The 24,264-nt window shown below is 49.4% G+C and overlaps 1 protein-coding gene across 3 annotated transcripts in view; it reads left to right on the forward strand.

Annotated features, from left to right (window-relative positions):
• TRAF3 (TNF receptor associated factor 3) overlaps window positions 1–24,264 on the forward strand; it is a 120,320-nt gene that overhangs the window by 9,229 nt on the left and 86,827 nt on the right. Inside the window, exon 1 of one of the 3 annotated variants that reach the window (XM_088464307.1) lies at window positions 23,348–23,559. The exons of 1 other annotated variant lie outside the window; for it this stretch is intronic. The gene's annotated coding sequence lies outside the window, so the exon portion shown is untranslated. Of the gene's footprint in view, window positions 1–23,347; window positions 23,560–24,264 lie in introns of those variants that run through there. One more of the 3 variants, XM_088464309.1, reaches the window with a different exon arrangement.

The following is a 24,264-nucleotide window of genomic DNA, read 5'->3' on the forward strand; positions in this document are numbered from 1 at the left end:
AAAAAAAAGCCTTTGTTATAAAAAAAATTAAAAACTTTTTCATAAGGCAATGTAGCTCTTAAGTCCCTCCCTCCTGGCACACAGTGGCAGATTTCCTACTAGGCATGTGCCTAGAGGAGCCCTCCGATAGGAGCAGCACCGCAGAATGCCCCCCTCCCCCCACCCACCCCTCACATCGGAGCAGCTGATGATCCTTTTTTATGTGCAGGGAGATGAGGGAGTGGGGGGGGGGGTTTGGAGACAATTTCTGTGTGCGGAGAGGTTGGGGCTACCTACTGGATCCTGGAGGCTTCAGCTTCGAGACCAGCTGTCCTGGCTGTCATAAATTTGACAGGCCCAAACAGCGCCCCCTGACCTGTGGTGCCCTGTGCGATGGCACCGGCCGCACTACCCTAGCTATGGCCCTGCGTCCAGTTCCTGTGACAGGTGGCTCTGAATACACACAGCAGGCTCATAGTCTTAGGACTTGACAGCCTGCACCATCGAGGACCAGATCTGCCGCTTTCTTCTCACTTCTGCAAGGAAGCGGCTGTGCAATAAGGTCCAGCAAATATTTAAATGCTGCCGGAGGCGTTTATAGGAAGCAAACACCTCCTGACAGCAACTGCGATCCGAGTGCAGCATCCACAGCACCGGCCAGTCTGAGTAAGCTTCAGCTTACTAAGCAGCACATAAATTTCCACCCACCCGCCTTGCTTCTGGCCGGTGTGGATTGAGGGGAGCGGACGGGGAGGGGAGGGGAAGCTTTCCTGATGTAATCAGGTCTGTCCGACCACTGCATAAACCATCGGGTTTACATACTGTACTAATCTGAATCTGTACTAATCTGAATCAGGCCCTTATGTGCCTGACTATCCATAATCACATCATTGTTAGTTGCTATCGCTGAGACTAGGGCCACATTATCATCATAAGGTAAATGCACGTCACACCAGACAGACTTTGCTCTGGAGGGCTGGGTTTCCTCTCCTGCCCCCTGCTCCACCCACTGCGCATCCTCACCTACCACTGGCTCCCTATGGCTCCTCTCTACTCTTTCTCCTCCCACCCTCCATAATAACACAAAACAGGAAAGACAGACAGGACAAACACAGAATAATAAATCATATTCTCTATGACAAGCAATGCACACCACATAAACACACCACAGACACCCACACAAATAACACAGACAAGACAACACAAATGAAACCATCTGTTCAATGACACAAATCTACAGAAAATAAGACGATAATCTACAGCAATTGCAAAAAAGAACAACTCTCTGAACAGTCCTCCAGACCCTAAACTCCACTATCCAACAACCACCAGCCGCTTCACTACACCATATCTATGGTTTGGAGGTTTGGGGTATTTTATTAGGGGCTTGTGATGTAAAACAATATGTGGCATGTTCTAACCAATAGAAAAATACAGCTGGATTTACAGGCGCATTTGACAATGGCTTCTATTGGGAAACAGTACGCCGTTGGGGCTTTTAGAATACAAAAACCAATAGGCATTGACGGCGGACTTCAATTCATGGTCAAAAATAGTTCTTAGTGAATACTGGGCCTGAGTCAGACCCGCTCGCTAGGAAGCGTTCGCACGCAGGCAGCCGATGTCTGCATTCTGTGCATGCGTACGCATCGCAGTGTGCGTTCGCTCGCCACGCATAGACTGCCCGGCTGAATGAGTGACAGGAGAAGCCATTTGTGGGTGGTGACGGGCTGGCCGCTAGAAACGGGGGAGTGGAGGTGCCCGCCGTTTGCATAATTAAGAGGCAGCGTCATAGTACACGTCACATGGCTGAATTTTACATTGAAATCCTCGCAGTGCTTGCGGTAGGGTATGGTCAACCACAAGCGCTGTGTATGCATCCGTTGGTCCTCGATGGTACCGATGGTTGCATACACTTCCTGGAGATGACATGCGCAAGTGGGCGTCTTAAGACAGGCTGGTGGGCGTCTGCATACACAATGCGATCGCACGCCAAGACGTAGTGGGCGTGCTAATGCCTTGCGATCGCCTGAATTTGCATACGCATCTAGCGAGCGAACGCATCTAGCGAGCGGGTCTGAATCAGGTCCACTGTTTTTTAGATACTAAATAAATGTAGATGGCCCTCAGTTTGCAGTTGACAGCAAAACCAACTCTTAGGGCCGGATTCACTACGGATCATCACAAACAGCACTTCCTGTCAATCACTCTGCGATGGGTCTGCGTAGTCACTTCGATTGCAGTCCCGATCGCAGTGACTGGTTCAGGCACTGCGATGCATACGCATGCGCAGACCGCATGCGTCGCAGACCGCACCGCACGCAGCCGATTGCGTGCTTAATCGCAGTTGCGGTCGGTAGTGAATGAAGCCCTTAGTAAATTTAGCCCCAGATCTCAGTCTAATTGTGAATCTGTGGCACTCCTTGTATTCCACAAGCCTCATCCAACCATCATGAATAACATGGAGCAAATCTGCGGGGAAGAATGGATGCGAAAATGAACTCCCAAACAGCATGCACGCCTGGTGGAAACTCCCAACTGACCTTAATCTAGACTCAGACTTATTATCAGATAATGACACATAGGGCCTCATTCAGCAAGGATCGCTAATGTGATCGCAGCTGCAATCGCCAGGGCAGTAGCTAGGGTAGTGCTGCCGGTGCCATCGCACAGGGCACCACAGGTCAGGGGGCGATGTTTGGGCCTGTCAAATTACTGTTTATTATCATTCTTGCTTGTAGCTTCCTCTTATTTCATCCCCAGCATCTCCTGGCCTCTACTATCTATTCCCTGGCCCTTCCCCATGAAGCCATGGCCCTTTTTTGGGTGCATTATGTCCCTTTGAAAAATGAGGGGGGCGCCAATGCTCTTCCTGGCACAGGACACCAAAAAGTCTAGTTACGGCTCTGGCAATCGCGTACGCCTGTCTGCTGCAAAAGTATGCTAATATGTTCAATCGGACAACATGCAGGCACCCACTTCCCCTCTCGCTCATCCGTAATACCTTGCAATCCAGCCAAAACATCGGTAACATCGAAGTATATCGGAGCCACTCGCACATTTACAGCAGGTCAGACCTCACTTATAAATTGCTAACTTTCCTGTACGCAGGCTGCGTATGCCATCGTACTGGCTAATTTATGCACACCCCTGTAACGGCGTTCAAACGCTCTGGCACGCCTGCGTTTCTCCGACTCCCCCCCCCCCCCGTCAGCACTCCTAAACGGTACTTCCACTGTTGCATTCGCGCACGCACTGCGATGCATGCGGCCTCCTGCGTACGCGATGGCATCAGCGATCCTTCCTGGATCAGGCCCATAATGCGCATGCGCTAAATGAACACGTTGGAGACTGTGCATGTGCAGAAACAGCCAAACGCATCTGGAACTATCGCATGGAACTGTTCTGTGTCATAGAAGTGTCGGCTGACTTCCTTGCTGAGTCCTGGCGTGCTCTATCGGAGATAGGAGGCCTGTTTCTGCCAGATCTTTTTGCACACAGCATGGGACTGGCGTAAGTCTGGATACTGATGGCGACGGACATAAGAGAGTGGGCGGGACAGGCTTCCACATGCAGTCGCACAGATTTTTAGTATGCACAGGCAGATTCTCGCATTACCATAATGTAGTGAGCAGACATCCGCAGACGAATGGAAAAGTGGACGCTGAAGCAACCGACTTAGAATTAGCACCAAAAGGTGGTTCTGCCAAGTACCAGTCTGCAGGGGTTGAACACTAACGCAAGCAGCATTTTACAGTAATTAAACAAAATGCTGATCAATAATAAATTGGGAGTTTGGAACGGGATGTAGGTATGATCCTGGCTGTCTGGATGCCAACGCTGGAGTCCCGACACCAGTCAGACCCAAGGGTAAGTATTGGGGCTGGGGGAGGGTTAGGCTGCGGTGGTGGTGGGGGGGAGAGGTTTAGGTTTAGGCCCTGGGGGGGGGAAGAGGTTTAGGTTTAGGCTGCGGGGAGGGAGGGATAGGTTTAGGGTTAGAGGTAGGGTTAGTATACTTTCATGGTTGTGTCGGAATTGTAACCAAGTCGGGATGCCGGCGCTGGGATTCTGGGTGCCGACATTCCAAAACCAACCTGTTTAGAACAATCTGTGTGTCATTTGTAATGCAGACAAATCTGTTGACTTGTTGGGGTTTGAATACTTTTTCAAGACATTCTGTGTGTTACAATATATATATATTTATATATAATAGTACAGAGCACCAGAAATAGGGAACACCAAAAGACCGCCACTGTATATAAATGATACCTTATAATGTACTGAATCTCGTGCTACATGTATAGGCAGTTTTTATGATGGTACTTGGAGGGGGTTAAACCTTACTCTCTCCATGACATGACCTGATGTGAAAACCTGATGCTAGAAGAATGTCACCCACTGGCTCCACTAAACTGAGGCTCATTGTTCAATAAAAACATTGGAGAGAGAAAGTACGCAGATGATGCAGACGCCATACCTTATTACCATTACTACTACCGAGTAACGCAGCCAAAACCACGATCCCCCTTCAGATGTTCTCCCCGATAATACACCTCTTCCTCCAATTCCTATATATTTCTCCTGTGTTCCACATTCTTCAGTGTAAAACAAACTAGAGCAGGGGACGTATTCAATTCTGAACCTGAAATTAAAAGCAAAGTCCACACGCTGCTTAATAAGGCGATTTGCAGATTATTCTTATTAATTGTCCTGCTGCCTCCTACTAGAAAAATAAACACATCCTTGCCTATTTATTTTCTAACCTATCTACTTGTATACAGGAGATTTCAGAGGAGTTTAGAAAGAAGCTGTCACTCTCCTCCAGTCCCTGCTTACTACATTAGGGCCGCTTGTCCCGACCACATTGAGTAAGCGCCAAGTAAAGGATCAGACGTAGGTGGTCGCATTTGGATGAGTGCCGCCGTTCTGTGCACGTGCCAAACAGACGGATCGTGTGTAGCCGCTGTAGGTTTTAGCTACAGCTCGCTGTAAACATTAACCCCTAGTGCTGCAGCAAGCTGGCAAGTTTACATTTCTCTTTTTTACCCCATCCAAAGTGCTGTAAAAAAAATATATATATATTTGCAAATTGTCTTTTTAATCAATTGAGAAATATGATTTTTCTGATGTAATTGCTGCCTCCACCCATTGCCATGGTTCAGAGAGTAACTAGACTTTTCGGTGCCCTGTGCCAGAAAGAGCATTGGTGCCCCCCCCCCCTATTTTTTCAAATACCTCATGGGGAAGGGCCAGGGAAGAGATAGGGGAGGCCAGGAGATGCTGGGGATAAATAGGGACATAATATAGTGCACCTGAGAGAGGGCCATGGCCTCATGGGGAAGGGCCAGGGAAGAGATAGGGGAGGCCAGGAGATGCTGGGGATAAATAGGGACATAATATAGTGCACCTGAGAGAGGACCATGGCCTCATGGGAAAGGGCCAGGGAAGAGATAGGGGAGGCTAGGAGATGCTGGGGATAAATAGGACATAATATAGTGCACCTGAGAGAGGGCCATGGCCTCACGGGGAAGGGCCAGGGAAGAGATAGGGGAGGCCAGGAGATGCTGGGGATAAATAGGGACATAATATAGGGCACCTGAGAGAGAGGGCCATGGCCTCATGGGGAAGGGCCAGGGAAGAGATGGGGAGGCCAGGAGATCCTGGGGATAAATAGGGACATAATATAATGCACCTGAGAGAGGGCCATAGCCTGATGGGGAAGGGCCAGGGAAGAGATAGGGGAGGCCAGGAGATGCCGGGGATAAATAGGGACATAATATAGTGCACCTGAGAGAGGGCAATGGCCTCATGGGGAAGGGCCAGGGAAGAGATGGGGAGGCCAGGAGATGCTGGGGATAAATAGGGACATAATATAGTGCACCTGAGAGAGGGCCATGGCCTCATGGGGATGGGCCAGGGAAGAGATAGGAGAGGCCAGGAGATGCTGGGGATAAATAGGGACATAATATAGTGCACCTGAGAGAGGGACATGGCCTCATGGGGAAGGGCCAGGGAAGAGATAGGGGAGGCTAGGAGATGCTGGGGATAAATAGGACATAATATAGTGCACCTGAGAGAGGGCCATGGCCTCACGGGGAAGGGCCAGGGAAGAGATAGGGGAGGCCAGGAGATGCTGGGGATAAATAGGGACATAATATAGGGCACCTGAGAGAGAGGGCCATGGCCTCATGGGGAAGGGCCAGGGAAGAGATAGGGGAGGCCAGGAGATCCTGGGGATAAATAGGGACATAATATAGTGCACCTGAGAGAGGGCCATGGCCTCATGGGGAAGGGCCGGGGAAGAGATAGGGGAGGCCAGGAGATGCTGGGGATAAATAGGGACATAATATAGGGCACCTGAGAGAGGGGGCCATGGCCTCATGAGGATGGGCCAGGGAAGAGATAGGAGAGGCCAGGAGATGCTGGGGATAAATAGGGACATAATATAATGCACCTGAGAGAGGGCCATAGCCTGATGGGGAAGGGCCAGGGAAGAGATAGGGGAGGCCAGGAGATGCCGGGGATAAATAGGGACATAATATAGTGCACCTGAGAGAGGGCCATGGCCTCATGGGGAAGGGCCAGGGAAGAGATGGGGAGGCCAGGAGATGCTGGGGATAAATAGGGACATAATATAGTGCACCTGAGAGAGGGCCATGGCCTCATGGGGATGGGCCAGGGAAGAGATAGGAGAGGCCAGGAGATGCTGGGGATAAATAGGGACATAATATAGTGCACCTGAGAGAGGGACATGGCCTCATGGGGAAGGGCCAGGGAAGAGATAGGGGAGGCTAGGAGATGCTGGGGATAAATAGGACATAATATAGTGCACCTGAGAGAGGGCCATGGCCTCACGGGGAAGGGCCAGGGAAGAGATAGGGGAGGCCAGGAGATGCTGGGGATAAATAGGGACATAATATAGGGCACCTGAGAGAGAGGGCCATGGCCTCATGGGGAAGGGCCAGGGAAGAGATAGGGGAGGCCAGGAGATCCTGGGGATAAATAGGGACATAATATAGTGCACCTGAGAGAGGGCCATGGCCTCATGGGGAAGGGCCGGGGAAGAGATAGGGGAGGCCAGGAGATGCTGGGGATAAAAGAAGAGGAAGCTACAAGTGAGAATGATAATAAACAGGAATATTGACAGGCGTGCACAGGTCACACCACCCTAGTTACGGCCCCATAGTTGGCAAGTCCGCTTATAACAAGCGGAATTGGGCTTCTTTTTTTCGAGAGTTGCTTATTTTTTTTTCATGGTTGCTTGTTTTTTGCTTGGCTCACTGCCCCTTGAGGTCAGTGTGTGTGTCTGTGTGTGTGTGTGTGTGTTTTTTACACCAGTAGTGACTGAGGGAAGGGGGGAGGCTGTGGCCCTCATTCAGAGCCGTACGCTCTGAGCAGAGCGCACGCTCTGAATGAGGGCCGTCCTCCATAACTATGGAGCGTCCCCCTGGACGCTCGTATAGCTGTGGGTCACCACCCACAGCCTATACGAGCGTGCAGTTTGATGGCCGCGATGGTCGTGACCATCGCGACCATCGAAACTGCGAGCCGGAGCCTGCGGTTGAGGTTTTCAACCGCAAGGCCCGGAGTGATTTTGGCTCTATCAGAGCCAAAATCACTCCCACTGACATCACTAGTGATGTCAGTGGGCCGGCTTCTGACGGGAGGCGTTCCCTTGGGAACGCCCCCGTCAGGGAGGCACGCCCCCGGCATGCCCACCAAAGGGGGCGTGCTGTCAATCAACATCGACAGCACGCCCCCTTTGATCAGACACAACGAGCGAAGGACTTTCCTTCGCTCGTTGCGTCTGGCACATGCGCACGACGGAGCTCCCTCCGTCGTGCGCATGCTCAGTGCAGACCATCGACCCACTTGCGAGCGGACAGCCGCTTGCGAGTGGGTCTGAATCAGGGCCTGTGTCTGGAGAATAGAGGGCAGTAGCTGGAGTACAGGGTGTAGTTGGAGGGGGCAGGCAAGAGGGAGAGGTAAACTAGATGATGGAAATGAGGCAGGTACATGGGGGCGAGCTAAAATGACTGAGGCTGTTATAGAGAGGGGATAATGGAATTAGACAGGTGACAGGAATGAAGGAGGTAATAAAGAGGGGTGAGAGGAATGGGGAGTCAGGTAAAGGAAAGGTGGGTACACACTAGGCGATATGTCACCCTATCCTGCTGATTGGCCAACATATTGTCCACATATGCCAGTGTGTACCCACTATGCGTGACTGCACACTCCTGCGGGTCGTCCATCGGGGTCGTTCCGTCGGCCTGCATGTAGGGACGTTGGGTCGACCCAGATGCTGACGCTGGCATAGTGGATGGAGCCGGTGCCCGACATATTGGATGTTTGGTCACCGCATCGTGCAGTATGTATCGACAGCCCGATATATATTGCGTGGTTGGGCTTCGCATCGCTGGGTACACACATCGTCAAGTGTGTGCCCAGCTGAAGACTGGCATGGGAATGAGGTATGAAAAGAGGGAGGAGGTAAATGTATGGAGGCTGGAGTAGAGGGAGAAAAGCAATATAGGCAGATAATAATGATGGCTGGGGGAAGCCCAGCTTGTGAGGCTCCCCCCAGTCTGAAGTCATTTGGAGGCGTAATTAGGCCACGCCCCCATTTGGGGCGCACTGTAGAGAGCCGACACAGGGTGCTCCGACCCCTGGAGCCGGCCCTGCAGCCAACAGATGCGCATCGGAATGCTGCATCTGATGGCTAGCAACCATCGAATTTCCGGTATTCAATGGAAAAAGTACTTCAATTGAATCGGAAACATCGATGGTTGCTAACCATCGGTTTTCGATGTCCATCCCTAAGGTGAAGTAACTACCCAAGCAATGGTGAGTCTCCTGGTCCTTGTGGGACAGTAGGCAAGTATGGTGCACTTGCACTATGCTTCTGCACATGTCACTCCTTATTAGGGATACACGGAAAACTCTGGTTTGTTGTTAGTAGCGGGGTGCAGGAGAAATGATTGGAATGTCAATACCTCACGCTCATTGCCGCTAATTGGTTTGCCACCTCATGTTTGCTCATATCCTGCACAGAAAGGTAACACAAAGCTTTATCTAAGTTACTTTTCCCTGTTTTAGCAGCAATTAAGCAAAACAATAGGGGTTATGTAATAAGTTACGAGATGAAGTAAGCAGCGTGATTTTGCGATTTCGCCGCTACAGGTAAAGCGGTAATTGGTTATAAGGCAAAAGCAGTCTTATAACTGATTGCCCTTTAGAGTTAGCGGCGAACTCGCCAAAATCGCGCTGATTATTTCATCTTGGAACCTAGGGCCTGATTCAGAGCCGCTCGTAAGCGGCCACTCGTTCATTCTGACCGATGTTCGCACATCTGCGCATGCGGATGGATTTTAATACGCACGCGCGAACCAGTCAGTGCGGCCGAAAATCGTTTGTTCGCTAAATAGCGAATGCCTGCTATTTTCACTCAAAATAGCAGGCATTCGCTATTTAGCGAACAAACGATTTTCGGCCGCACTGACTGGTTCGCGCATGCGTATTACGATCCGTACACATGCGCAGTTGTGCAAACATCGCTCAGAACGAACGAGCAGCCGCTTACGAGCGGCTCTGAATCAGGCCCTATACCTAAGTATGACAGGAAAGGCTTTGCTCACCTGACCGCACATCACTGCCGCACAATCTTAATCCCTATAATAAATTGAAACAATACTCAAAATACCTAATTGTTATTATTTTAATTCAGTATAATTTTCATAATTACAGTTCATTGTGACTTACAATATGCTAGATCAGCACTACGGTAATGACTGTTCTATATCTGAATAGACTTGAAATACATACATGGGGATTTCCTAAAATCTCTCTTCCAGTTTTAGAAATATTTGCGCTGGTTATAATCTGTAATAAACCGGATCACATGATTTGTGTTATAAAGATCACGGAGACCAACATAATTTGCCTGTCCCCTTGTGACGCTCTCTCAAATTGTCAGCTCTAATTTTATATTTATTCAGTTTCACTCTCGGTGACTGATCCAAGGCAATACTTGTGATATTATCATTTAATCTAGTATGTTACCCCCAGAATAAGGTGTGCCCACCTTCCTCTTTTTTTTCCCTTCCATTCCAAGTCTCCCTTCACTGACTCTAATCAGATAAATTTGTATTGTACGTACATGACAAAATACTTGCCATTCTCCTTTACCACAGGCTGACCCGGCTATGTACATTTCTCTACAGCTGTCAGTCGTCTCTCTCTGCTGCTGGCTTTCGATTACTGTCACCCCAAAAATATGTCACAACACACCTGTCCTCAGTCAGTCTGATCTTACAAATTTTGCTTTGGTACTACACATTACACACGGACCACCGGATTCCTTTGTGCTTAAAATGGGATTGTAAGAGAGAAAAAAAAAATTGTGTTTTTGAACTTGTGTTTTTTATCTTGTGTTTTTTTTGTCATTTAATTAAAAGATAAGAAAGTACTTAGAAACCAAACCTACAACGCATAACATTGTTTGGAATGGGGATATAGTTATGAGACTGGCGGCCGCGATGCCGCCGGTCTCAATCCCGACACTGGAAGCCTGACAAGGGATTTAAGATATGTTTTGAAATACCGACGCCTATCCTAATCCCGCCACCGGAATCCAGGAGGACAACAGCCCGAACGAAGGTAAGCCGGGGTGCCTTAGTGTTAGCCGCGGGGGGGGGGGGGAGGGTTAGGTTTTTTTTTGGGGGGGGGGGGTTAGGCACCCCTAGAGGGGAGGGTTGGGGTTAGGCACTACTGGGGGGGTTAGGTTTAGGCACAAAAAGGAGAAAATTAGGTTTAGACACTAACGGAGAGGGTTCGGGATGGGCAGGGTTAGATTAGGCTACAAAAAGGGAGGGTTAGGGGGAGAAGGGGGGAGGGTAAGTGTACTTACCTGACCCCTGTCGGATTACCAACCATCAGGATGACGCTGTCGGTATTTTGACAGGAGGCATCTCGACAGCCAGCATTACTTACCCATTCCTTGGGAATGTGTGTTCAGTTTTGAGGATAAGCAGAATACTGTACACACCAGCGGTTAAATTGTGAATGGCAATGGTCACAGGTAGCTTAATCATGGCTGTGTGGTTTATTTGTAGAAGTGAATGTACAGCCGTACTCACTGATACTTATATTGGTCTAGCAATGGAGTGGAGCAGGGGTGCAGAGAGCTCACCAGCCGGTGACTGTCCTTTCTCATGGTAATATTGTAGGGCTCTGGAACAGCGAATGAAGCAGTGTAATGTAGGGGGCCTCTGGAGCAAGACATCCGTCCTCCACCATGTTGCCACCAGATACACTCACTATCGGCAGCCATCTTGGTTAGGAAACAAAGCTTCCTTAGAGGAACCATTTTGTTGGAGACTGCATAGTAGCACACTGCACTACTAACAAACATAACGTTTATGATGACACCATAACTGTATTCTGTGTGTAATTAAGGTCAAATGACCATTGACGGGCCAATCACTCCTTCTGTCGGCTTTTTGAGCGGCGACCATGTGATCTAACGGAACTGATCAGTCATGTGGGCAGTGCCCTGGGCGTGTAGGCAGACCTCTGTGCTCTTTTGGAGAGTGTGGACGCAGAGGGGGCACCTGTTTCTGACGGATCTATCGCGCCCAGTATCAAATCTTGATACAAATGTTGATGCAGATGGGAAAACAGTGGGCAGGCCGGGTATGCGCACGGAGACAGACGGATAATTGGGACAGACAGCAGATCATCACGTTTGCATCACGACAGCAAGCAGGCAGCCACGGCTGGACGGAAAAAGCGTCGCAGAGGCATCCTACTCGGAAACAGGCCCAAACTTGCTATACTGAGAAACGTTTCTTAGAAAAGGAGAGCAGTTTTTTTTCCCCCAAAATGGGTGTCAAGCCTATGGAGAACGCCTCTGTTGTATTTTACTTTCACATACGTAATATTATGAAAATATAATTATGTTTATTTAATATGCTAACAAAATCTAGCCCTATTCCCACCCACAAAAAAAAACAAATAAATTAAATTTGAGAATTATTTATCCAAAGCATTTCTTTGGGAATCGGGCAGATGAAATACCGCCGGACCTAAGCCCGGCAGATGAAATACCGACGCCGGAAGTCCGACAGATGAAGATCTCGACGGCACCTGGTAAGTATCCAAACCCCCCCCCCCCCCAAACCTTCCCTTAGGGGTGCCTAACCCTAACCTCCCCCCAGGGGTACCTAACCCCCCCTCCCCGCTCCCTAAACCTAACCCTCCCAGGGTTGTGCCTAACCTCTCCCCCCGGGGGTGCCTGACCCTAGCCCTCCCGTCCCATAGCCTAATCCTAACCCTCCTGGGGGGTACCTAACCCTAAGTCCCCCCGTGAATTTGTAAACCTAACTCCCCCCCCCCCACGGATAACAGGTCCTGACGCCGGCTTACCAATGTTTGGTATGGCGGCATCTGGATTTCGGCGTGGGGCTGATGATAGGTATTGGTATTTAGACACCTATCCTTAGTCCCATGCCTGGATTTCACAGTCGGGAAGCTGGCGGTCGGCATTTCGACCTCCGGCTTCCTGACTACATACCCTTTCTTGGAACATGTATCTATGTGACACTTCATATTCAGGGGCCCATTTATTAATGATTGCATTTGCAATGCGATCTGGGCATGATATTACCACCCACAATCTCATTGCAATATGTGATGTTAGTGCTGGAATGTATTATCCGGCACCTGCAGGGACAGGGGCTCTGAAAGTAGCCCATTCCTGCCATGTGCCTGTAGTTCCGCTGGGGCTACTGCACATGCGCGGCCACCATTGCCGGGGAGGTACGCTGCCTCGTATCCACACCCTCACCCTCTGTGATGTCTTCCTGTGAACTGTTTGGTCAAAGACATTTTTTTTTTAACAAAATAATTATTACGCTACAGTACATTATAAGGGGTAAATTTACTAAGAATTAGAGATGTGCGGGTTCGGTTTTACTCGGAAATGTTCGGATCTCAAAAACTGCATTTTATTGGCTTTCGGCTATCACGTGTTTTGGATAGCCAATAAAATAAATCCGAACTAAGCCGAATTTACAATAATTTTGGCGAAAATAACTGAATAAATCCGAGTAAAACAGAACACGCACATCTAAGAATCGGGTTTGTTCTTAGGACCTCATTCAGAGTCTCTCGCAAGATGCGATCGCTCGCTTGCAAAAAGGGGCCGGGTATGCAAATCAAGCGATCACTCTTTGCGCTGTAAGGACGCCCTCTATGTCTTAATGAGCGACGGCAGTTAGCGTACGCTGGACTATAAAACCTCTCACCTGTCACTCACAGCAGACGTCATCTCCGGGAAGAGTCTAGTTAATCGTGAACATTGAGGGCCAACGGCGCTGCTCGCAGCGCTTGGGGTTGACCTAAGCTGCCCCAAACACTGCGAGCAGTTCAGGCTAAAAAAACAACCAAGTCACGTGTGCAGTGACGCTACTTTGCTAATTATGCACACCCATTAAACCCATTCTGACGGTCAGACACGCCTGCGTTCGCACATCCACACCCCCGTTCACAAGCACCTTCCCCCGTTACCACCCACAAACGGCACTATCTGTCACTCAAAGCAGCAACCTGAAAGTGCCTTGCGAGCTAGCAAAATCAGATTGCAACGAATGACTTGCGCACGCGCGCTGCGAATTGTTCGCATGCACAGATGTGCGATTATCGCTCCCAGCGAGCGAGCTTGCCCTAGCGAGAGACTCTGAATGAGGTCATTAGTTTGCTCGAGAACAAACACTATGAGCTTCGCCGGGACACGGGAGAGTTTTGAAAAAATGAAATTAGCAAATTTACAAGGATTCGAGTTTTGGCCATACTTGCCGACAATCAGCTCCAGCCTTCCGGGAGGGAGCTGATTGTTGGCTAATAGCGTGGGGCCGGCCATTGGGGGCGGAGCCGGGGTGGCCATTTTGGGTCACACTGGGGGCGGAGCCGCACGATCGCGTCATCGTGACTCCGCCCCCCTCTTCACAATGCCGTGATTTTCGGCATTGTGAAGCAGGGGGCGTGGCCACGATGGCGCGATTCTGCACGAATCGCGTCACCGGGCCCCCCGCGGCGGGGATTTATTTTTTCAGGGGGGAGGGTGTGAGACTTCCGGGAGACTTGCCTGCCTTTCCAGGGGGGCCGGGAGCGGCACCCGAAAATCGGGAGGCTCCCGGCCAAATCGGGAGGGTAGGCAAGCCTGGTTTTGGCTGAATCTAGTTTTTTGATGAGATCGTGTTTCTCCCCGAGTTCCCTGTGTCTGACCGCAGCCAAACACACCCGAACATGCAGCCTCTACCTATCGGTGAGAAAAATGTAATGTAAATGTACTTAACATTTAACCCTTTTTTGCCTATTTACAGCCAGAAACACACACTGATCACACTAATCTGTGTATGTTTCTGCAGGGGATGTAGTTATGAGCCATCGGTCTCCATCCCGCTATCGGAATCCCGGCAAGGGATTTAAAATAGGCGTTGAAATACCAACGCCTATCTTAATCCTGATGCCGGAACGCCGAGGATGCCAGCCTGAACGAGGGTAAGTCCGGGACGCCCTTTGCGTTAGTCACAGGGGGGAGGGTTAGGATTAGGGAGTCTAGCAGGGTTAGGTTTGGGGAGGGGGATTAGGGTTAGGACCCCTAGGGGGTAGGGTTAGGGCGAGGCATCCCCAGGGAGAGATTAGGGTTTGGCACTACTAAGGGAGGGTTGGGGGGGGGGAGGGGACAGGGAAGGGTTAGGGTACTTACCTGCCCCAGTCGGGATCTTCATCCTGTTGGGCATCCACCGTCGGGATAAACAGCCGCCAGTATTTCAATCCCATTCCTTCTGCAGAACTCACGGGCAGGTGACTTTGCTTCCCGAATTTGGACACAAGTTTTGCCCATTCTGGTGAGTGTTTTCCAACTCGATTATTGGTAAATTCCAGAATCATATCTTTACTAGGGAAAAGTTTCACAAGCTTGTCCGATGGTGAAATGAAGCGTCTTTGCCGAGTTTTACTGTAGCAAACGAAAATTCTCTCCCCAGCTTGACTTTAGTAAATATCCGCGATGCAAACAATGGCCAAACTCTCTCTAGAATGCTAATTTGCCAGACACGATTCTTAGTAAATTTACCCCTAAGTGTGTGCATGCACCTAAATAACCTCACTGTACATTACCAAGATTTTAACAATACCGGTATTCCCATTTATTTTTCCAAACAATATATTTACTTTGCATTTGTCAAAGGGGAATACACAAAGATTTTCTACTGCAGTGACTTCACCTTTTAACTATGCTCTTGTCATACAGTAACTTTCACTTAATCACTGAAATAATGGGCACAATTCTTGGTATGACTCTGCATGCCGGTGCAGGAAAACCTGGAGGTTTTCTGATAAAGCAGATTAAATCATTAACATTAATGGTGTTTTTGTTTTAAATCTGAATTCATCATTGTGTCTTTTATTTCACCAAATATTAGCTTCAAAAGCCAAGAGAACAAATGTAGGTAATGGTCACTATTGTTTTCTAACATGTAGAAAACTGGGAATTATTGTGCAGTTATGGAATACAGACAAACAGGGACATGTCCAGAGGGGCAAAAATATTTATTGGACAATTCGCTAAAACCTGGAACTGACCCTGGAAATTTGGGGTCAGTTGAAAACCAGTGGCGTCACTAGCAGGGTGCGGGGGGTGTGCACCGCACTGGTTGTCACCCTCTGAGGGGGTAACACCAAGATCCCGGCTCCTCCACAGTGACCAGGAGCCGGGCTTTGCACTGTGATGTTAGTGCCCGGCTCCCAGTCACTGAGGAGTAGTGCAAGGAAAGTGGGAACAGCCCTGCATCTTCGGGAGTGCTGGGCACTCCCCCAGAGTGATAATACGGGGGTATGCCAATAGGCCATGCCCCCTTGCCAGAGGCACACATAGGGTGATAGCAGCCATCTTGTGGGTGAATTATTATCCATGAGAATTCAGCCTATCCATTCACTAGTATCACTGGTCGTTTCTGGCATTCCTAAGACCCGTGCTGGCACTGCTGCTGTGTGCCTGGCATTTGCCCTGTCAGTTCCCGTGGCGACAGACCATAGGTGCGACCATCTTGAATCTGCCAACCAGATTTCAGCAGCTGCGATCACATGACCTGCTCGGCCCATAGGTGCTGGGAGCGCCCTATTTAAACCATCTCCTGTATCCAGCTCATTGCCAGAACAGTCTCCTAGCTGCAGTGGTTTCCTGCTCTGTTTCCAGATCCTGTATCTGACTCAGCCTTCAGTTTCAAACGTTTACAAAGTGCATCTGTCTCCAGGGCCGCCGAGAGCTCTGATGGGTCTGAGTACTGGGAGGGAGTGTGGCCAAAATATGGGAGGTATGGCCACGCCCCCTCTCCCCAAAGTACTTAAGAAACTATCCTTGGTGACACGAAGCACAGCGGGGCGGCTCTGGGGGAGGAGGAGCGATCAGTGCGATTGCCCCCACCTGTGACACTTCTATCTACCCACTACCGTTGGCTGCGCCTGTATAGCAGTGCACCCGATCGACACATCAGGCAGTGAGAGGAGGCTGCTGTATCAGCAGTCACTGCTCTCTCACAGGGTAAGTATTTTCCGCTCTCCCCCTCTCAGCTCCCCTGTTCAACTCAGCCTCCAATGTTCATTCATTCTAATGCATACTGATGCAGACTCTACAGCCAGCTACCTGCGTATAAGTGCTTTCATCTGCATTCATCCCAAGTATCTATCATCTGGGTTGTCCTGGCGAGTTGGCAGCACGTGCGCGGACACCTTCTCACTGTATGTTTTGCAAAAAATACAGTGAGAAGACTGTGGAAGGGATTCACAGGGACAGAGCTTTACCGCAAGGGATTTTTGATAAATACCTGTGATATTTCCTACATTTGCAATGTGAATTTAGGTGAAAATATCACACTACAACCTCATTGTAAATGCGGATTGTAGTAATAGAGCCCTATACCTATCCGCCACTCTATACAGTGTTCTCCTAAAGATTATTTTCTATCAGTTTATTCACTAGCACCCATTCATATCCTCCTAGTAGTGGTCTAGATGAGTAGGAGCCTTAAGCTTACACTACTCTTTCACATACACAGCTTACCCCAAGGGTCTTGATCCGCATCTACAAAACCCCAGTGATGTGACAGCTAAAAGCCTGTAAGATCACTGAGCCTGTCCAGTAACTAGGAGCCTGTGACATCACTGAGAATGCAGCCTATCCAGTCACTAGGAACCAGTGACATCACTGAGAAATCAGCCTATCCAGGCACTAGGAGCCAGTGACATCACTGAGAAATCAGCCTATCCAGGCACTAGGAACCAGTGACATCACTGAGAAATCAGCCTATCCAGGCACTAGGAGCCAGTGACATCACTGAGAAATCAGCCTATCCAGGCACTAGAAGCCAGTGACATCACTGAGAATTCAGCCTATCCAGTTACTAGGGACCAGTGACATCACTAATAACGCAGCCTATCCATTCACTAGGAACCAGTGACATCACTGAGAATCCACCCTTATCAGTCACTAGGAGCCAGCGAGATCAATGAGAATACGGCCTATCCAGTTACTAGGGGGCAAATTTACTAAAGTGAGAGCTTTTACAAGTGGAGATGTTGCCCATAGCAACCAATCAGATTCTAGCTATTATCTTCTAGAAGTTGCTAGTTTAAATGTTAAGTAGAAACTGATTGGTTGCTATGGGCAACATCTCCACTTCTAAAAATTCTCACTTTAGTAAATATACCCCTAGGAATCTGTGACATCACTGATAATGCAGCCTATCCATTCACTAGGAATCTATGACATCACTGATAATGCAGCCTATCCATTCACTAGGAATCTATTACATCACTGATAATGCAGCCTATCCATTCACTAGGAATCAGTGACATCACTGAGAATACAACCTATCTGTTCACTAGAAATTGGTGACATAACTAAAGGCCATATTTATCAATATTATTTTTACTAAAAAAAATAATTGTGAAAAAAGGGTGTTTTCACATTATTTTAGTATCACAAATGTATTGAAGGGCTTTTGGAGCAATTTTCATGAAAAAACTACTCAAGCCCATCAATTCGCATATTTTTAGTAAGCAGATCACATTTCCCATACTTGTATTTGAAAAAGTGATCTGCTCAGATTTCCTAAAAATAAATTGTGAAAAAATAACGGGGAAAGCCCTGTGATAATAACGACATCTTCAGATGGCGTTATCAGGGCTTTCCCCTGGTTCCCCGACTCCTGCTCTGCTTTGACAGGCAGAGCAGAGCCGGGAGCCGTTCATCACTAGTGCTGTCAGTGGGAGTGCTTTTGGCTCTGATAGAGCCAAAAGCACTCCCGGGCTTGCGGCAGACGAGACCCTACCACAAGGGTCTCGTCGCAAGCCCGGTGGTCTTGACCATCGTGACCATCATTTTGGCCGCTCGCTATAGCTGTGGGTGGTCACCCACAGCTATGCGAGCGGCCAGGAGGCCGCTCTTAAAAAAGATAAGAACGGCCCTGATTCAGAGCGAGCGCTCTGTCAGAGCGTCCGGCTCTGAATCAGGGCCTCATTACGAACTGCAACAGCATACGCAGATCGGCCGATGGTGCGTACTGCGCATGCGTATGCATCGCAGTGTGCGTGCGTGAGTTAGCATTGCGTTTGCACTGTGATTACATACGCAGATAGGAATCCATCGCAGAGTGAGTGACAGGCTGTGGGTGTTTCAGGGTGGTGACAGGGGGAAAGGTCGAAGAAACGCAGGCGCGTCTGTCCGTTTGAACGCCGTTGCATGGGCATGCATAAATTAGCCACTGTGAAGGCATACACAGCTTGCGACGAGGTTAGCAATTTCTAAGTAAGGTCTGACTTGCTGTAATTGTGTTACTCGATGTTCCCGATGTATATGCAGGACTGCAAGGTATAACGTATATGAGATATCGGTAGCGGGCTTGTCTATCGATGGCATTTGCGATAGCATTCATTAGCATATTTTTGCAGCAGAACTGCGTGCGTAATCGCAGACGCCATCGCAATAGCGATCTGCAGTGAATCAGGCCCGTAGTACTGCATTTAAAAAAAAAAATGTCAACAAAGTGTGAGCGCTTGTGACTTTCTTTAGCTATAAATAGCAATACTTCTTTTTTTTTCTTTTCGTTTTACTAATCTGGCACCTTTACAGTGGGCTGGTAATAGCACCACTTAGTAACTCCGAAGAGCGAGCGCTATGACATTACAAATGCAGACTGTTTATGCAGACAGTCGTATGTGTAGTAGAAATATATTTCTTTAAATAACAAGGAGACGGCCCGATAGGGAAGCCAGTCTCTAATTACAGCATTTAATCTAGCCTCGGTTAGTTATTTATTTCACGTGCTAAGTGCACTCATGTGGATAAAAGCTGCTTGAGAAACCCAGAATTGGCGCCGTCAGGTTAAGCATCGACCTCCCTGATCTATACAAGGACAGCGATGATCCTGGAAGGAGTCTTGTCTTACAGTATACCAGCTATTATATTCCCAAAGGCCTGTGTTTGCCAGCTGTGTCTTACTCTCCCAGCTATTTTCTTTTCAGCAATGTGTTGCAGGTGCTACCGGCACTTACTGTGCACACGAACGGGTTTACTTTCAGCCGCTATGGGCCTGATAGAGGTGGACGCAAATCCGGTTGCGGCCTCAGATCTGTACGCAGCGTTACTGCAGAAATATGCAAATGTTGGAAACGCTGAGAGTGCCATCTGTATTCCGCTGCTTGCGTACAAAGGTGCACAAATTGATCCACTCAATGGTCGCTCAGGATGCCCGTCAGAAATCAGCCGCAGGAGCCTTTGCAACTGTGTCCACAGAGGCAGTCACTGGCCAAGACACGCCCCCAAAACAGTCGCGACGAACCTGCGTTTGACTCGTCATCTCCCCATTACCCCCAGAAATGCTCACTGACTACCAATCACTCTACCTCCAAATCCTCCGACGGTAATCAAATTTGACGCCTGCGCAGTGCGACTCTGGCACGTGCGCAGTACAAGCTAAATTGCTCTAATCCGCAAACATTGGCATTATGCCCACCTCTGATTGAGGCCCTAAGTGCTATACCAGAGCAAACTGGTTACAGCTGGATAATAACGGGCTGATGCAAGTTTCGATGGAGCGACCGATGTTGGCATATTAGAACGTACTCATTGGTATTGCTGTGTGTACAGACGCTGACTTCCATGCGCACATTCCAACGCATGGATGTACGCAAGGGAAAGGGTTTGTAGAGGCATTTGCATGAAGACGCAAACGGGCGACCACCAATAAATGCTGCTGTGTGCGACTCAGAATCAGGCACAATTTCTCGTGCAGTGTCTTATTGTAACAGAGGTGCTGCCGCATTACGTGCCAGCTGCTGGCATGGAGAGGTAGACATCACCAGTTTCCAAAATGCCTTACAGGTTACATTTTAGCAAACGTTTTGACGTGGTGTAACCCACAGGATTCTACACCAACCAATATCCCAAGGGTTCATGCTTATAGACTTCCTGTCATAGGTCCTGAAGCCAACCCTATCGTCATGACAGGATTCACAATTCCAGCTTTATAGCCCAATGATAGTGGGCAGGGGGTGGCATGTAGGGAAGCGCCAGTGGGCAGAAGAGCATGTTAGGAAAGCTAATATACAGGGGGGGCATATGAGTAAAGCATTTATGCAGGGGGGCATTTGAGGAACACTAGTATACAGGGGAACGTGAAGAAAGCTGGTATGCAGGGGGCATGTGAGGATAAAGCGTGGGCAAAGGGGGCATTGTGAGAGAAAAGCTGACTGGCAGGCTGGCATGTAAAAGAGGCTACGGGCATGTGATAAAGTTGGTGGACAGAGGGCATGTAAAAATAGCTAGTAGGCAGGGCGCATAGGCAGGGGGCATATGAGGGTAAAGCTGGTGGGCAGAGGGCATGTAATAAAAGCTGGTCGGAAAGGGTGCATGTGAGGGTAAGGCTGGGCGACAGAGCACATGTGAGGATAAAGCTGGTGGGCAGAGAGCATGTGAGAGAAAAGCTAGTAGGCAAGGGGCATATGAGGGTAAAGCTGGTGGGCAGAGGGCATGTGAGGCTAAAGCTGGTGTGCAAAGAGCATGTGAGAGAAAAGCTGGTCGGAAAGGGTGCATGTGAGGGTAAGGCTGGGCAACAGCACATGTGAGAAAAAAGCTAGTAGGCAGTGGGTATGTGAGGGTAAAGCTGGTGGCCAGAGGGCATATGAGGAGAAAGCTGGTGGGGAGAGAGCATGTGAAGAAAAGCTATTAGGCAGTGGGCATGTGATGGTAAAGCTGGTGGGAAGAGGGCATGTGATGGTAAAGCTGGTGGGAAGAGGGCATGTGAGGATAAAGCTGGTGGGCAGAGAGCATGTGAGAGAAAAGCTAGTAGGCAGTTGGTATGGGAGGATAAAGCAGGGGGGGAAGAGCATGTGAAGAAAAGTTAGTAGGCAGTGGGCATGTGATGGTAAAGCTGGTGGGAAGAGGGCATGTAAGAGAAAAGCAGGACGGAAGGGGGGCATGTGAGGGTAAAGCTGGTGGGCAGAGGGCATGTGAGGGAAAAGTTGGTATATATTTTCATTATTTTTCTCTCATTTAAGATAGACACTTTATGTAACGTGCAGGTACACAGGCATAATACATAGACAAGGCCTATGTAGCAATTTATCAAGTAGCGATCACAACATTTTCTCATGTACGTTTTCCAATTGTTTAGCTTGTAATAAAGCTGCTGGTATGTAAATCACAAAAAAATAAAGCAGAAAACTGACCGTTTTGAAAAACCGCTACTTGATCATTTCAGGCCCAGACAAATCACAGTAACAGTGTCTGCTGCTGGATTATTGTGATTTTTTTTTTTTTTGCTGTGTTCTGAAACCGAATACGTTTTCCCCTGAACCGCAGCAGAGCATGGACAACGCTCTGCACCAGACATCAGTGTTGTTGGACTGCAGCAATGCCAACCAGCCGGGAGCATTAGGTTAAGGTGTGTATCCACTTGCCGATATAAATGAACGATTACGACATCGTAATCGTTCAGTCGCTCATTAATCGTGCATAAATCGTGTAGTATAATGTCAGAAACGACCAGCGATGTGCGCTCCCTCTGGTCGTTTCCAACACCAATCATCACCTGAACATGCAGGTCAATCTGCCGATAACGACAGATTGGGCGTGTTCGGGGTTGAGGGAGGGTGCCTACACTGAGCGACATATCGTTCAGTGTAGGCACAGCACAGGATGAGGAATGACAATGTTGCAGTCGTACTGTCGTTCCTCTATCGGCAAGTGTATACGCACCATTAGAGTAATTATTTTTATTTTACTAAAGTGCGTGAGGCTGGGAGGTGGGTATTGGGGCGGTAGGCAGAGGCTGTGTCTAGGGCGCTGAGAAACCATGCACTGATCATGGAACTTCCACAGGTGACATAAAATTTACTAAAGCTTCTCTGTTGCATTCTAGAAAAAGATAGACAGGATCTGATTGGTTGCTATAGGCAACACCACTTCCCTGTTTTAGAAGCTTTAGTAAACCTACCCCAAAGTTTCAGTTTTCTGTAGCTTATCCGTAACCTGTTCCTGCCCATTCAATGCAATGTAGGTCTGCATCCTCTGCAATCCCAATAGCTCCTTGCTCAATGTGCCCCAAAAACTGCTGTTGGGGGAGAAAGTCAGGTTTCTGGTCAGACAGGCATAAAAACAGGACAGGGAGGGGGTGAAAAGCTTAATGGATACGTTGCAGAAGAAAACACTCAACTTGAATGTAAAATGTGGATATTTAGTTGCTGGGGCATAACTAGGTATTTTTGAACACATGTAAGTTTGACAAGTAAAATGGGCCCCCCTCAGCTCTGGGCCCAATAGCAGCTGCTCTCCTTGCACCTATTGCTGCCCCAGGTGCCTATCACCCCCTGTTCCTGCATTGCTGCTCCCCAGGGTGCCAATCACCCCCTGCATTGCTGCCCCCCAGGGTGCCTATCACCCTCTGCTGTTCCTGCATTGCTGCCCCCCAGGGTGCCTATCACCCTCTGCTGTTCCTGCACTGCTGCCCCCAGGTGCCTTCACCCCCTGCTGTTCCTGCATTGCTGCCCCCCAGATGCCTATCACCCCCTGCTGTTCCTGCATTGCTGCCCCCCAGGGTGCCTATCACCCCCTGCTGTTACTGCATTGCTGCCCCAGGTGCCTGTAGAGGAGTGAGCAGTCTCCCAGGCCTCCAGTGCTCGGGTCTGGCTAGCAGGGGGCAGCAGCAAGGAATGAGTGAGCTCTGACTGAGTGTGTACTGTGTAAAGGGGATTTCCATAGCAGAGGAAGTCGAGCAGCATGTTACTGGAAGGGACTTTCCAGTAGTGCTGCTGCTGCTGCTGCATCGGGGGCGGGGCTTACTCAGGGTCCGGGCAGCATTGAGCACAGTGGTGCACACAGCCTCAATATGGTGAGGGGGTTCCCAGGAATTACTGTCGTTTTTTTTTAATGTCTATTAAAGCGACGGAGGCTGCTTCCATTCATCCCCCCCGCCCTGCTGCTTATCCAGACAAACCTGCACCGGCGTCCCTCCATTAATAGTAAGTGTCCATTCCTCATGCCCCCTCTGCCCTGCAGCCTCAACCCCTGGTGCAATTATGTCCTGTACCCTGATGCCACTCTGCCCTGTATCTTTAACTCGTGGTGCTATTCTGTCCTGTTCCCTGCTGCCACTCTGCCCTGCATCCTCAATTCTAGGTGCAATTCTGTCCTGTACCCTGCTGCCACTCTGCCCTGCACCCCCTGCTGCCCTGCATCCTCAACCCTTGGTGCCATTCTGTCCTGTACCCTGATGCCACTCTGCCCTGCATCCCCTGCTGCCCTGCATCCTCAACCCTTGGTGCCATTCTGTCCTGTACCTTGCTGCCACTCTGCCCTGCACCCCCTGCTGCCCTGCATCCTCAACCCTTGGTGCCACTCTGCCCTGCACCCCTTGCTGCAATTCTGTTCTGTTCCCTGTACCCTGCTGCCACTCTGCCCTGCACACTCTGCTGCCCTTTCTCCTCAACCCATGGGGCCATTCTGTCCTGTACCCTGCTGCCATTCTGCCCTGTACCCCTTGTTGCCAATCTTGTCTTGTAGCCTGCAGAGCCCCTCCGCTCTGCCCCAGGTGACCCCCCCCCCCCCATACTGTACACAACATGGGTGGGCCATGCGTTTAAAGGTCCATTCACTCCATTGTAACCTTGTGGAAGGCCAGGGGTGCATGGGTCTTAGGTTTCCTGCTGTGGCGATAGAAAGTTCTC

The sequence above is a fragment of the Taudactylus pleione genome, unplaced genomic scaffold (genome assembly GCF_031769625.1).
Source record: "Taudactylus pleione unplaced genomic scaffold, aTauple2 ptg001628l, whole genome shotgun sequence".
Taxonomy (NCBI): Eukaryota; Metazoa; Chordata; class Amphibia; order Anura; family Myobatrachidae; genus Taudactylus; species Taudactylus pleione.